Below are 12,456 nucleotides of genomic sequence, written 5' to 3' on the forward strand. Positions count from 1 at the left end.
ACCACCCACAAAGTAATGGGTTAACTGAGAGGGCTAGCCAAACCATAAAAGGGGGGCTTTCCAAAGCATGCCACTCCACAGGGAAGTCATGGGTTGTGTCTCTCCCCTTAGTCTTGATGAAAATGCGCAATAGTATGAACCGTGGAACAGGGCTTAGCCCACATGAGCTTCCTCCTTAACCTCCTTAACTTCTCTAGGGTAGGGGGCAGCATTCGGAATTTTGGATGAAAAGCATGCCCAAATTAAACGGCATGCTACTCGGGCCCAGAAGATATGATATGCATATAACTGGTAGATTTGGATAGAAAACACTCTAAAGTTTCCAAAACTGTTACAATAGTGTCTGTGAGTATAACAGAACTGATTTATCAGGTGAAAACCTGAGATAAATCCATTCAGGAAGTAGTTTTTTTTTTGGTTTTGTAGTTTTCTATTCAATGCCATTACAGTATCCATTGACTTAGGACTCAATTTGCAGTTCCTATGCCTTCCACTAGATGTCAACAGTCTTTAGAAATCGTTTCAGGCTTGTATTCTTATAAATGAGGGAGTAAGACCAGTCTGAACGAGTGGACCCTTACGTGTCGCAGAGTTTTTTCAGGCGCATGTGCATTTCTTGTTTACCTTTTATATTGACAACGTTATTGTCCGGTTGAAATATTATAGATTATTTAGGCTAAAAAACAACCTGAGGATTGAATTTAAACATCGTTTGACATGTTTCTACGAACTTTACGGAGACAATTTGGATTTTTTTGTCTGATTGTTTTGACTGATTTTGAGCCTGTGGATTACTGAAGAAAACGCGCTAACAAAACAGAGGTTTTTGGATATAAAGAGACTGGATGTAAACAAAAGGAACATTTATTGAGTAAATTAATGTCTTCTGATGAACACCATATGAAGATCATCAAAGGTAAGGGATTAATTTAATCTCTATTTCTGAGTTTTGTAATGCTTCTGCTTGGCTGGTTACTGTTTGTAATAATTTTTCAACTGGGCTATATTCTGGGCTAGGTATGTTCTGGGCTAGGTAAGCTTTCACTGAAAAACATTTTATAAATATGACACTGGTTGGTTTAACAAGAAGTTCATCTTTAAACCTTTGTAAAATATGTTTTGTTTTCAGAATTTTTACAATGAAAAAATTGAATTTGGCGCTCTGCAACCTCACTGGATGTTGGCCAGATGGGACGCTAGCATCCCACATACCCTAGAGAGGTTAACCTCTTGAGTGTAGGGGGCAGTATTTTGATGTTTGGATGAAAAATGTACCCAAATGAAACTGCCTACTTCTCAGGCCCAGAATCTAGAATAGGCATATAATTGTCGGATTAGGATAGAAAACACTCTAAGGTTTTGAAAACTGTAAAAATATTGTCTGTGAGTATAACAGAACTGATATTGCAGGCGAAACCCTCAGGAAAATCCAACCCGGAAGTGCTGTTTTTCCTGAAAGCTCTCTGTTCCATTGCATGCCTTCGCTCCATTTAAAGGGATATCAACCAGATTCCTTTTCCTATGGCTTCCACATGGTGTGAACAGTCTTCAGACATAGTTTCAGGCATTTGAAATATTATCGATATATATTGTAAAAACAACCTGAGGATTGATTATAAAAATTGTTTGACATTTTTCTACGAACTTTACGGATACTATTTGGAATTTTCATTTTCCAATGAATGTTCCTTTACACAGACCAATGACTACAAAACTGACTGACCTGAATGCACTGGATGATGATTTGAGTAAATATATGAAGGAACTATACAAAGACCATGCTGTTAGGTCTTTGTATTCCCAGTACAGGAAAGCCCAGGAAGTTCCAGAGCAGGACAACCCAGATAGCCTACCTTTTGACGTTGGAGAATGGATCAGGCTGAAGGTCCACAAGAGAAAATGAAACCACCCCAGATGCATGGGCCCACACCAGGTCATCGCAGCAACACCCAGAGCAGTGAAGGTCCAGGAGCGCCAGGGGTGGCACCACCTATCACACTGCCAGAAGACGTCCCAACCATCATAACAGATAAGGGTGCACACCCAGACCCATATTACTATCCTCAATCTTTTGAGGATTGCTTGCAGCCGAATGCACCATTTGATGATGAATCTTTCTTATAATCGCACAGTTTAAGGTCACATTTTTTGAGGCCTTGTGAGACTTGTGAGACTTATGAGACTTGTGTGTTAAACCTGTTTTAAGTGTTGTACTCTGCAGATGCCTTTAGAAGGGGGGAACCCCCTAAGTTCACACTTTTCCTGTCTGGGTCCCACCGTGGCTGGCTAAGGTTTTGAGAAGACGACTGGTTTTCTGAGAATACAAAGCCTACTGCAGGCCTGATGGAATTCACAACTGTCAGAAGATGCTTAAAGACTCGCCTGCTGTGAAATGTCACCCTGTATCTGTGGTGAAGTGTCGGGTTTCGGTCGAACATGCTTTTGAGCTATATAAGTTGCAGGATGTCTTAGACCCCTTGCAGAACCTGGGGAGAACTACCATATACTGTACTCTGTGCCAACCTCTGCCTACAATTGTATTACTAAAGGATACATTTTAATACATAAACAAAGTCTGTGTTTCCTTTCTACTACCAATATATACGTTTGATAATTATATAGACCTGATCAACTGTTGAAGAAATTGACCAACACTATCATTGACTAAAGATGGCACTGTAACTCTGTTCCTCAACCAGGTCAGCTAGGACAATGACATTTCCTCCACATGCGTCTCACGCATCTCAGAGACATACCTTGGTGTGAGATGACTGATCAGCAGGTGCCAGGGAGCTGAAGGAGAGTGTAAGTACAGGAAATGTCTGCCACCGGCTATTTCCTCCTGAAGATTTGGAGACCAAATCAGTGGGCCCAGCAGGAAGTCTCCTGGGACACTGAACAGTACTATTGAATCCCACCCTCAGAGCAGAGAAGGAGGACACACACACACACACATATTTGTTTTACTATCCTTGTGGAGACTAAACAATTGATTCTCATTCAAAATCCAATATTCCATAACCAACCATAATCTTAACCCCAAACCACTAACCCTAGCCCTAATTGTAATCCTAACCCTAACCCTAAAGTAAAAAATGTCCTTGTGGGGACTGGCGAACTGTCCCAGAATTTTCCTTGTTTTACTGTCCTTGTGAGGGCATCTGGCCCACACAAGGAGAGCAATACCAAAAACAAACACACATGGTAGTAGTGAGGGAAAATGCACACACAGCAAGAACAGACATCAAATAAAATCTTCCCATGAATAACTACCCACCCAGATGTAATGATAGTGGCCTGGCCTGGTGTGATGTGTGCGTGTCTGTTCTTTAACTTTCCACTGAAAGGTCCCCGAGGGAGGATATCCTTCACAGGAGGTCACACAGTTGACAAGGGCCGTAAGGAGCATGGTCTCTATCACTAATCTGCCTGTGTAAAGCTAGTGTGAAACCTCCCTAGAGCAGAGAGACTGCCCTGGGATGAAAGTCCCCTCTGAACTTGTGTGGCACTTTGCCGTCCCTAAGAGAAAGATAGATGAAGCTTAGGACATTTGGCTGAACCTGGAAACTCAAAGTGGGATTAATCGATCTCTACCTGCGGCAGAGTAGACTTTAGATATACCTGTGAAACACTGAATATCCAGACTGTAGAAGACCTAATCGCAGACTGTGGCCTTTTCTCATTTGGACAAAAGTTTGTCCTCCACCCTTTCTCCTCTGTCCTCCATGACCCGGAAACCGATAAGTGGTCGAGTGGTCGAGGAGATGTCAATTCGTTAGGTGAACGGAACAGTGTTCACCCCTCTTCGATAGCCACCTTTCGTCAAGGAAAGTAATGTGTATCCTACCTGAGTCTTTTCTGGAAGAGTTATAAAATCTGCCACACCCCTTTTGAAAACAGCTTTTGTATTGTCGGAGGAGAAAAGCATGCACACATTTAAAAACAATATGCTACTTAAAGTTTTATCTATTAAATGTCTTGCACAACTAACTTAATTTGTTTTTATCAGTTTAAACATTTATTTTGGGATTCACCACTGTAAACGTAATTTGCTTTATGATGGGCGAGTGGAGAAGGAGAGTCTAATTTCATGCAAGTGCATTTTCGTCCACGTTCCCTCTCCTCGATCACCTTTGACCTTTTTCAAAAGGAGGCGAGAGAGGAAGAAGAAGAGAGGACACAGGAGTTGAGCAAATCCAATGGAGAAAAGGCCACTGTCAGAGAGGAATGGGCCTGTCTGTGGGGAGACAGACAGGAGATGGATGCAGTCGCGCTCTACAGCCAGTCAGCCATTCTTATGACACTGCATTACAGGGGCTAATAGAGCGAGACAGGAAGTATTAAAACTATCAGAGAGGTAGAGGGATACTGGGGGCCTGTCAGCGAGTATGATAGACAGTCATAAGGCTGAGTAGGGTAGGCTTAGTGAGAAGGTCTGTCGCCAGGGGTTACAGATGATGATCTGTCTGACTGGACTGCAGGCTGATTACCTCTTAGCTGATTCTGTTATGTCTGTGGATAGATGCTGGAACACAACATAACACATCAACACACCAACACAGCATGTTAGTAACACACAACACACAGGTTTTAACACAGTTCTCACTCATCAGCCATACACATCTCCATCTCAATTGACCAAAAATGAATGAATAACCATCTATTAATGATTCCTGGTATGACTAAGGACATGTGTACAGTTGAAGTCGGAAGTTTACATACACTTATGTTGGAGTCATTAAAACTAGTTTTTCAACCACTCCACAAATTTCTTGTTAAAAACTTATTGGTGACAGAGGGCAGTATTTTCAAGTCCAGATGAAATGCATGTCCAAAATCAACTGCCTGCTAGTCATCCCCAGAAGATAAGATATGCATATTATTAGTAGATTTGGATAGAAAACACTCTGAAGTTTCTAAAACTGTTTAATCATGTCTGTGAGTATATCAGGCGCGTGACCAGAAAACTAGCTACAGTTTGTTTTCCTCCTGTATTGAACACAGATCATCCCGTCTTCAATTTTATTGATTATTTACGTAAAAAATACCTAAAGTTGTATTATAAAAGTAGTTTGAAATGTTTTGGCAAAGTTTACAGGTAACTTTTGAGATATTTTGTAGTCACGTTGCTCAAGTTGGAACCGGTGTTTTTCTGGATCAAACGCGCCAAATAAATGGACATTTTGGATATGTATCGATGGAATTAATCGAACAAAAGGACCATTTGTGATGTTTATGGGACATATTGGAGTGCCAACAAAAGAAGCTTGTCAAAGGTAAGTAATTTATTTGAATTTGGCGCTCTGCATTTTCCCTGGCGTTTGGCCAGGTGGGACGCTAGCGTTCCACATATCCCAGAGAGGTTAACAAACTATAGTTTTGGCAAGTAGGTTAGGACATCTACTTTGTGCATGACACAAGTAAGTTTTTCAACAATTGTTTACAGATTAATTCACTGTCTCACAATTCCAGTGGGTCAGAAGTTTACATACACTCAGTTGACTGTGCCTTTAAACAGCTTGTAAAATTCCAGAAAATGATGTCATGGCTTTAGAAGCTTCTGATAGGCTAATTGACATCATTTGAGTCAATTGGAGGCGTACCTGTGGATGTATTTCAAGGTCTACCTTCAAACTCAGTGCCTCTTTGCTTGACATCATGGGAAAATCAAATGAAATCAGCCAAGACCTCAGAAAAAAATGTATAGACCTCCACAAGTCTGGTTCATCCTTGGGAGCAATTTCCAAATGCCTGAAGGTACCACCTTCATTTGTACAAATAATAGTACGCACGTATAAACACCATGGGACTACGCAGCCGTCATACCGCTCAGGATGGAGGAGTTCTGTCTCCTAGAGATGAACGTACTTTGGTGCGAAAAGTGCAAATCAATCCCAGAACAACAGCAAAGGACCTTGTGAAGATGCTGGAGGAAACAGGTACAAAAGTATCTATATTCACAGTTAAACGAGTCCTATATTGGCATAACCTGAAAGGCCGCTCAGCAAGGAAGAAGCCACTGCTCCAAAACCGACATTAAAAAAGCCAGACTACGGTTTGCAACTGCACATGTGGACAAAGATGGTACTTTTTGGAGAAATGTCCTCTGGTCTGATGAAACAAAAATAGAACTGTTTGACCATAATGACCATCGTTATGTTTGGAGGAAAAAGGGGGAGGCTTGCAAGCTGAAGAACACCATCCCAACCGTGAAGCACGGGGGTGGCAGCATCATGTTGTGGGGGTGCTTTGCTGCAGGAGTGACTAATATAGATGGCATATAGATATAGACTAATATAGATGGCATCATGAGGGAGGACAATTATGTAGATATTTTGAAGCAACATCTCAAGACATCAGTCAAGAAGTTAAAGATTAGTTGCAAATGGGTCATCCGAATGGACAATGACCCCAAGCATACTTCCAAAGTTGTGGCAAAATGGCTTAAGGACAACAAAGTCAAGGTATTGAAGTGGCCATCACAAAGCCCTTACCTCAATCCTACAGAAAATGTGTGGGCAGAACTGAAAAAGTGTGTGCGAGCAAGGGGGCCTACAAACCTGACCCAGTTACACCCGCTCTGTCAGGAGGAATGGGCCAAAATTCACCAAATGTATTGTGGGAAGCTTGTGGAAGGCTTCACGAAACATTAGACCCAAGTTAAACAATTTAAAGGCAATGCTACCAAATAATAATTGAGTGTATGTAAACTTCTGACCCACTGGGAACGTGATGAAATAAATAAAAGCTTAAATAAATCATTCTCTCTACTATTATTCTGACATTTCACATTCTTAAAAGAAAGTGGTGATCCTAACTGATCTAAGACAGGGAATTTTTACTAGGATTAAATGTGAGGAATTGTGAAAAACTAAGTCTAAATGTATTTGGCTATGGTGTATGTAAACTTACGACTTAAACTATATGTAAACATTTTTTTAATTTGTATATAATAATAATTGGACACATTGCCTGAGATTCTGTTTTCTATTTGTCAGCGCAGCCAACGCCAGCGGTGAAGAGTGTCTCTCTGCTGTGAAATGAAAGGATGGGAAGGTTTGGAGAAACAACCGCTTAAATGGAAATTCAATAAAAAGGCACTCAATCAACAAACGGAAAAATAAAATGTGCAGCTGTCGTTATTCCACATTAAGGGGAGAACCACTTGCCAAGTAGCCCCACATTACAACAATGGCCTGGACAATGATAAGGTGGCATCTTGGCAATGGAGTTGCGCTGATATCGATTCCCCCTGGGCGACCCGGGAGCAGAAGCCATGAATTATAACTCACTTCTTATGGCAATTGAGGAGGACAAAGTCCATACATTGGATATGGGTCATTACCCAAAACATCCATCTCCTAGAACATGTGTACCAACTGAGTGGTGAGAAGCACAGAAGAGCACCCAGTAAATAGAACATTTTGATTGAATGGCCAGACAATTGTCCCAAACCATCATTCATTCCCTTTCTCTCTTTTTGTCTCTTCTTTACTATCTTTGCATTATTTCTCTCTATGTGTCCATCATCCTTCATTCTTTCTTTCACCCTGTGTGCCTGTCTTATTGTTGGCCCTACTTCAAACATCTTTCCTTTTTTCTTTCTCTCAGCTATTTTCTTTATCTTTGTCTCACTCTATTTTACTTCCTTTCTTTCCTCTTCTTTGTCTTCTTCCCTTTAAACAAAGTAATGCAGACAATCATCAGCACATACAGAGAGACAATCATAGAAACAGTCTGAGTCTGAGTCTGTGTCAGCTCTTCTTTAATTACAGGAGACAGTCCCCCACCGAGAACCATTTGCCCACATTTGTCTTGATACTGAATATTGACGTCTGACGAGCTCTCAGCCTCACAAAGGCTTGTTTTCCAAGGCAAACTCACTTTGCCCCCACAGTGAAGCATAAAAAATGCCTTCCAAAATAACTACCCATGAATATTAATCTATCTCGTCTTTTCCAAGGCTGAGATACTGCATTACCAGACTGAATAAGTAAGCAGCCTCTCCACCTCTCCACACCTTTATAATGTGAAAGACATTTTGCTTCTGAAAAGTGAGAAATTCAATAATGGTGGAGTGACGTGGAGCAGCAACAGTCCCTTAGAGAGAAAGAGATGGGAGACACAGAGAAGACACATCTCTCCAGGGAAATATAGACGCTCTGCTTGGAATACGCTGTAGGGATCAGGAGAGAAACACACACACTCTGAAATATACACACTTTGCCTTTCCCAGTCTCAAATTACAAAGACATTACACCAACACAAAATAGTGTAAAAATATGAATGTGGAAAATAAGTGCACATTACTCTCAGTATTACTTTTTCTTTCATAGTTTTACCCTTTTTAGGTTCTCTGTCTGTCAGTCTGTCAATCGTCAGACCGTCTGTCTGTCATTTCTCAACCTCCCTATTCTTGATTTTGGGCTTTTGCACATCAGTCCAACTGATAGGCCAGTGGCTGTCCATCTCTGAGACAGACAGGAACAACCAACATTTATCCGTTGCAGTGAAATGAGCATGAGGGGAAAACCCCTCACAGACATGTCAGTCAGTCGATAGTGGAATGAAATGACCAGTCCCTGCCCTAGTCAACTCCCTTTCTGTAATCATTACACAGCTATAAACACATTGTATTATGTCTCCATCAATAATGCATAAGGATATTTTATTGAAATTCAATGCAGTTCCACATTCACATGACTGCACATGCCCTGTGTCAGTCTGTGATTTGGATGAGTGATGTCGGTCATGACAGGCAACAGGAGGAGGTAGAAGGGTAACAGTCAACACAAGTACTTCCCTCTTCCTCCCCTGTAGTTTACCATGATACATCACATTTAATAATGAAAAGTCTATAGTCTCTCAAAGAAATAGAAGATTAAAGTATAAACTGACTGACTTTATTAATGGCTGAAAGCTGGTATCATAGTGGGGAATGTGTAATAGGAAGTGGGCATACTATGCTTTATTGGTAGAGGAAATCAAATAAATGCCTATACCCAAAGGAGGAACCAAGAGGTGATATGTTTTGAGTAAGTTAATTCCATTTGCTTCATTCTCATTGAATAAAACTGACAGAGTGAATAACCAGACAAATACCAATTTGTTTGTGTGTGTGTGTGTGTGTGTGTGTGTGTGTGTGTGTGTGTGTGTGTGTGTGTGTGTGTGTGTGTGTGTGTGTGTGTGTGTGTGTGTGTGTGTGTGTTCCATGTGAGGGGTAAGGGCAGGCCCTCAAACGGATAATACAAGAAACTCTGTAATCACATATAATTAAACTCCCCAAGATAAAGTGACGAGCATGCAATGTTAACGAAGGAGGAGGAAAAGTTCAAGAGACATTAGGTTTCATATTAATCCCTCTATCAAGTATCACTGGTGTGATACATGTAGGCTACACTTCACTGATATTGTAGCAATAGTTTCCATGCTATTATGTGCAAAGCCTGACAATATATTGACCCACCGGAATAAAAGACAAAGATATTATGACAATCCTTAGAATACAATTTTAACTACTATTACATGTATTCTCTGCATCACCCGTGATGCCACAACCACCCAGTCTAAAAATGGCCATTCTAACTTTCAGCACCACAATGAATGGACAGCTCTTGTCGTAATGTGCTGCATCTGCGGAACAACTTTCTATCGCTAACGTATGCAGTCCTCCAGTGTGCAATATAGAGCACAAGAGAAACTACAGACTGGCATAGTTTCAATTCTACTATATTGCAAAATTGGTACAGGCCCTAAGGTGGCTTCATTTACGAATGACCATAGGTGAGAAACTATGGGTGGGAACTGGGATAATTAGTGTTTAATAGCATATCTTAAAATTAAAATGAAATGATAATGACTGTTCTCCAGAGGTCTATCAACACCGTCCTTCCGTGAGAATTACCTAACAAATGCAGGGTATAGATTACACATCCATGCCACGTAAATTACTAATTAATAAACTCCCATAAAAAAATGTTTATGTAACCTAAACGAGTAGAAATAGACAACGAAAATATGATCGGCTTTCTTCAAGCATCTTGTTTCATTAGACGAACTGGAAGTGTAACCTATAGGCACAAAATGAGTGCGTCATCAATATATTTAAATCGAAACGACTAATGTAGCCTAGATTCACACTATTAGGCTACCGTTAACCCCCCCCCCCCCCCCCCCCCCCCCTCTCACACACACACACACACACACACACACACACACACACTACTCAGATTAAAGTTAATCAACAGGTTGAGTCATTTTCTTTCACAATTCATAGGCTTATAAATGTGTCTTCACTACTACACCATTAGATGAAGGAGATTTGAACTTTTCAGACCGCGCCATATCACGTTGTCACAATTAACCTCTGCTGCTTGTGCAAGTGGTTGAATAACTCAATAACTCACCTTCTTTTCGGTCGTTCTTCGGCTGTTTAGTTGTTCACTGTTTGTTTGATCTACAACAGGTCCATACTTTTTGTAAAACGTTTGCAAATGTCCCCTATACCGGTTAAATGCCCTTGCGTTGGCACCGAAACGACAGGAAATGGTGAAAGGAAGAGAAATCGCGTTCAGATGTGAGATAAATCAACGAGAAAGCGGCCAAGCCCGAGAGGGTCCCCTGGAGTAAATGCCTAATCCCGCTCTACCTGTGAATACAGAGCCGCTATCAAATGGACTATACGCGTGCTATGAGAGGCAGCGCATACAAATCACTGCGCGCACCTTTCCTGCAGCGACCTGCCGATTTCCTCAGGGTCCTAAGGCTACGGTAAGGCAATTTGCTTTCACATTCTTACTTGATTGACACACATAATACTGCGAATATTGAATGACTTATTATTACACTACATGGCTGGGCATATTTCTGCTATAAATATCATATTAATAATTATCTATCCTCCTTTTCAATCAAGAGTTATGATTTCATGGGTCAGATTGTTCATTGAAATTAATACCTGACTCCCTGCTCCATTTGGGACAATATGCTTACTCACCTATTTGCAAAATTGTAATATTTTTCTCTTAAAAGGTCCAGTAATTGTTTCTTAAAATCTATTTCCATGTCAACCTGGGCATTCCTGTATAAACTAGTATCTTTGAATTTTGAGTTTTTGATCTGATGTGGGTGAATACAGGAATGCCATAATTTATTTCTAAATGACACGTAATCGATGATTTATGCCTGTCAATATTGAATATGATGTGATGTAACTTATCATATTAAATCATAACCACACCAAATTAATTTAATATATTATTATTATTATTGTAGGCTAATGATTATTATTATGATGATTATTAGGATTATTAGAAGGGTGAATTTGATAGTAGAAAGGTAGACAATAAAGTATAAAGTGCAGAATGTGTTGGGGGGGAGTAAAAACAATTGAAGCATTAACATTAGATAAAAACAACAGGAAATAGTGGTTATAGTGGTGATCCGTTTTCTTTTCAATTTAGTCCTGAACAGTATAAATGCAAAATAGTTTATCATCACTTGTTTCCCTCCTCAAAGTGGAAATTCAGGATTAACATCAAATCCAAATATGAAGAAAGGAGAGAAAGAGAGAGAGAGTTGAGAGAGATAGACAGAGAGAAGAAATTGAGGAAGAGAAAGAATGAGAGAGAGACTTTTAAAAGGTAAGAGGGACATTGAGTCCTCCCTCATTCTCGATCCATCAAATTCATTTTATCTACACTGGTTCATTTCAAACTCATTTCATTCTCTCAGTGGGAGGGAAAGACTGGAGAGAGACATGGAGGATAAAGTAGACTTCTTCTGAAGTTGAAGAATATGACAGAATTCTAAGTAGCTAACTTTCTTTTTCTCACCTGTGGTGATTCAGCATGATCACCACATGCTAATCACAGCGTGGGCAATATATACTGCTGCAAATACAGCCATTATTCTGAAGATCCAGGCCCTATACTTACACAACAACCCCATCCAAGTCCCTGTTGGCTGCCACCACCTAGTGAACAGACCACAGACATCTTGCCTGACAGAGGAGACAATTCAATCTGTAATCACTGAAGCCTGGGGAGATTCGGGCATCTAGCTCTGCATCAGTCACACAACCAATGAGTCCCAGTGGAGGGAGCAAACATCATCCACACTGGGCCCAGAGAGAGAATCATGTAGAGTGTTGTTCCACCATGGGATATCACCCCTAAGGCTCCATTTACACTCTGCTGGGCCAACAGCTCACCCTGCGAGCCTCCTACACCCCACAGCACAGCACAGCACAATACATACCTGCAGTCAAACAGTGAAACCAGCCTAGTGTAACATGACGGGGGGAAAAGAGGGGCACTTGTCTTGTCAATTTCCATCGCAGTCAGCATCAGCAAAGTTCTCTCCGCCCCACTAGCTCCAGTCATCAACCCCCCTCCCGGCTTTGCCAACACAGAGACTTATAATTAGATCACTATTTGTGACAGCCCTGCTGAACAC

The 12,456-nt window shown here is 40.9% G+C and overlaps 1 protein-coding gene across 3 annotated transcripts in view; it reads right to left on the minus strand.

Moving 5' to 3' along the window:
* Positions 1 to 10,659, minus strand: part of LOC110537230 (roundabout homolog 1) — a 232,647-nt gene extending 221,988 nt beyond the window's left edge. For 2 of the 3 annotated variants that reach the window (XM_036937241.1, XM_036937240.1), the window contains exon 1: positions 10,407 to 10,659. The gene's annotated coding sequence lies outside the window, so the exon portion shown is untranslated. The remainder of the gene's footprint in view (positions 1 to 10,406) is intronic. The other variant, XM_036937242.1, reaches the window with a different exon arrangement.
* Positions 10,660 to 12,456: the final 1,797 nt, after the last annotated feature.

Source organism: Oncorhynchus mykiss, chromosome 12 (genome assembly GCF_013265735.2).
Source record: "Oncorhynchus mykiss isolate Arlee chromosome 12, USDA_OmykA_1.1, whole genome shotgun sequence".
Classification (NCBI taxonomy): Eukaryota; Metazoa; Chordata; class Actinopteri; order Salmoniformes; family Salmonidae; genus Oncorhynchus; species Oncorhynchus mykiss.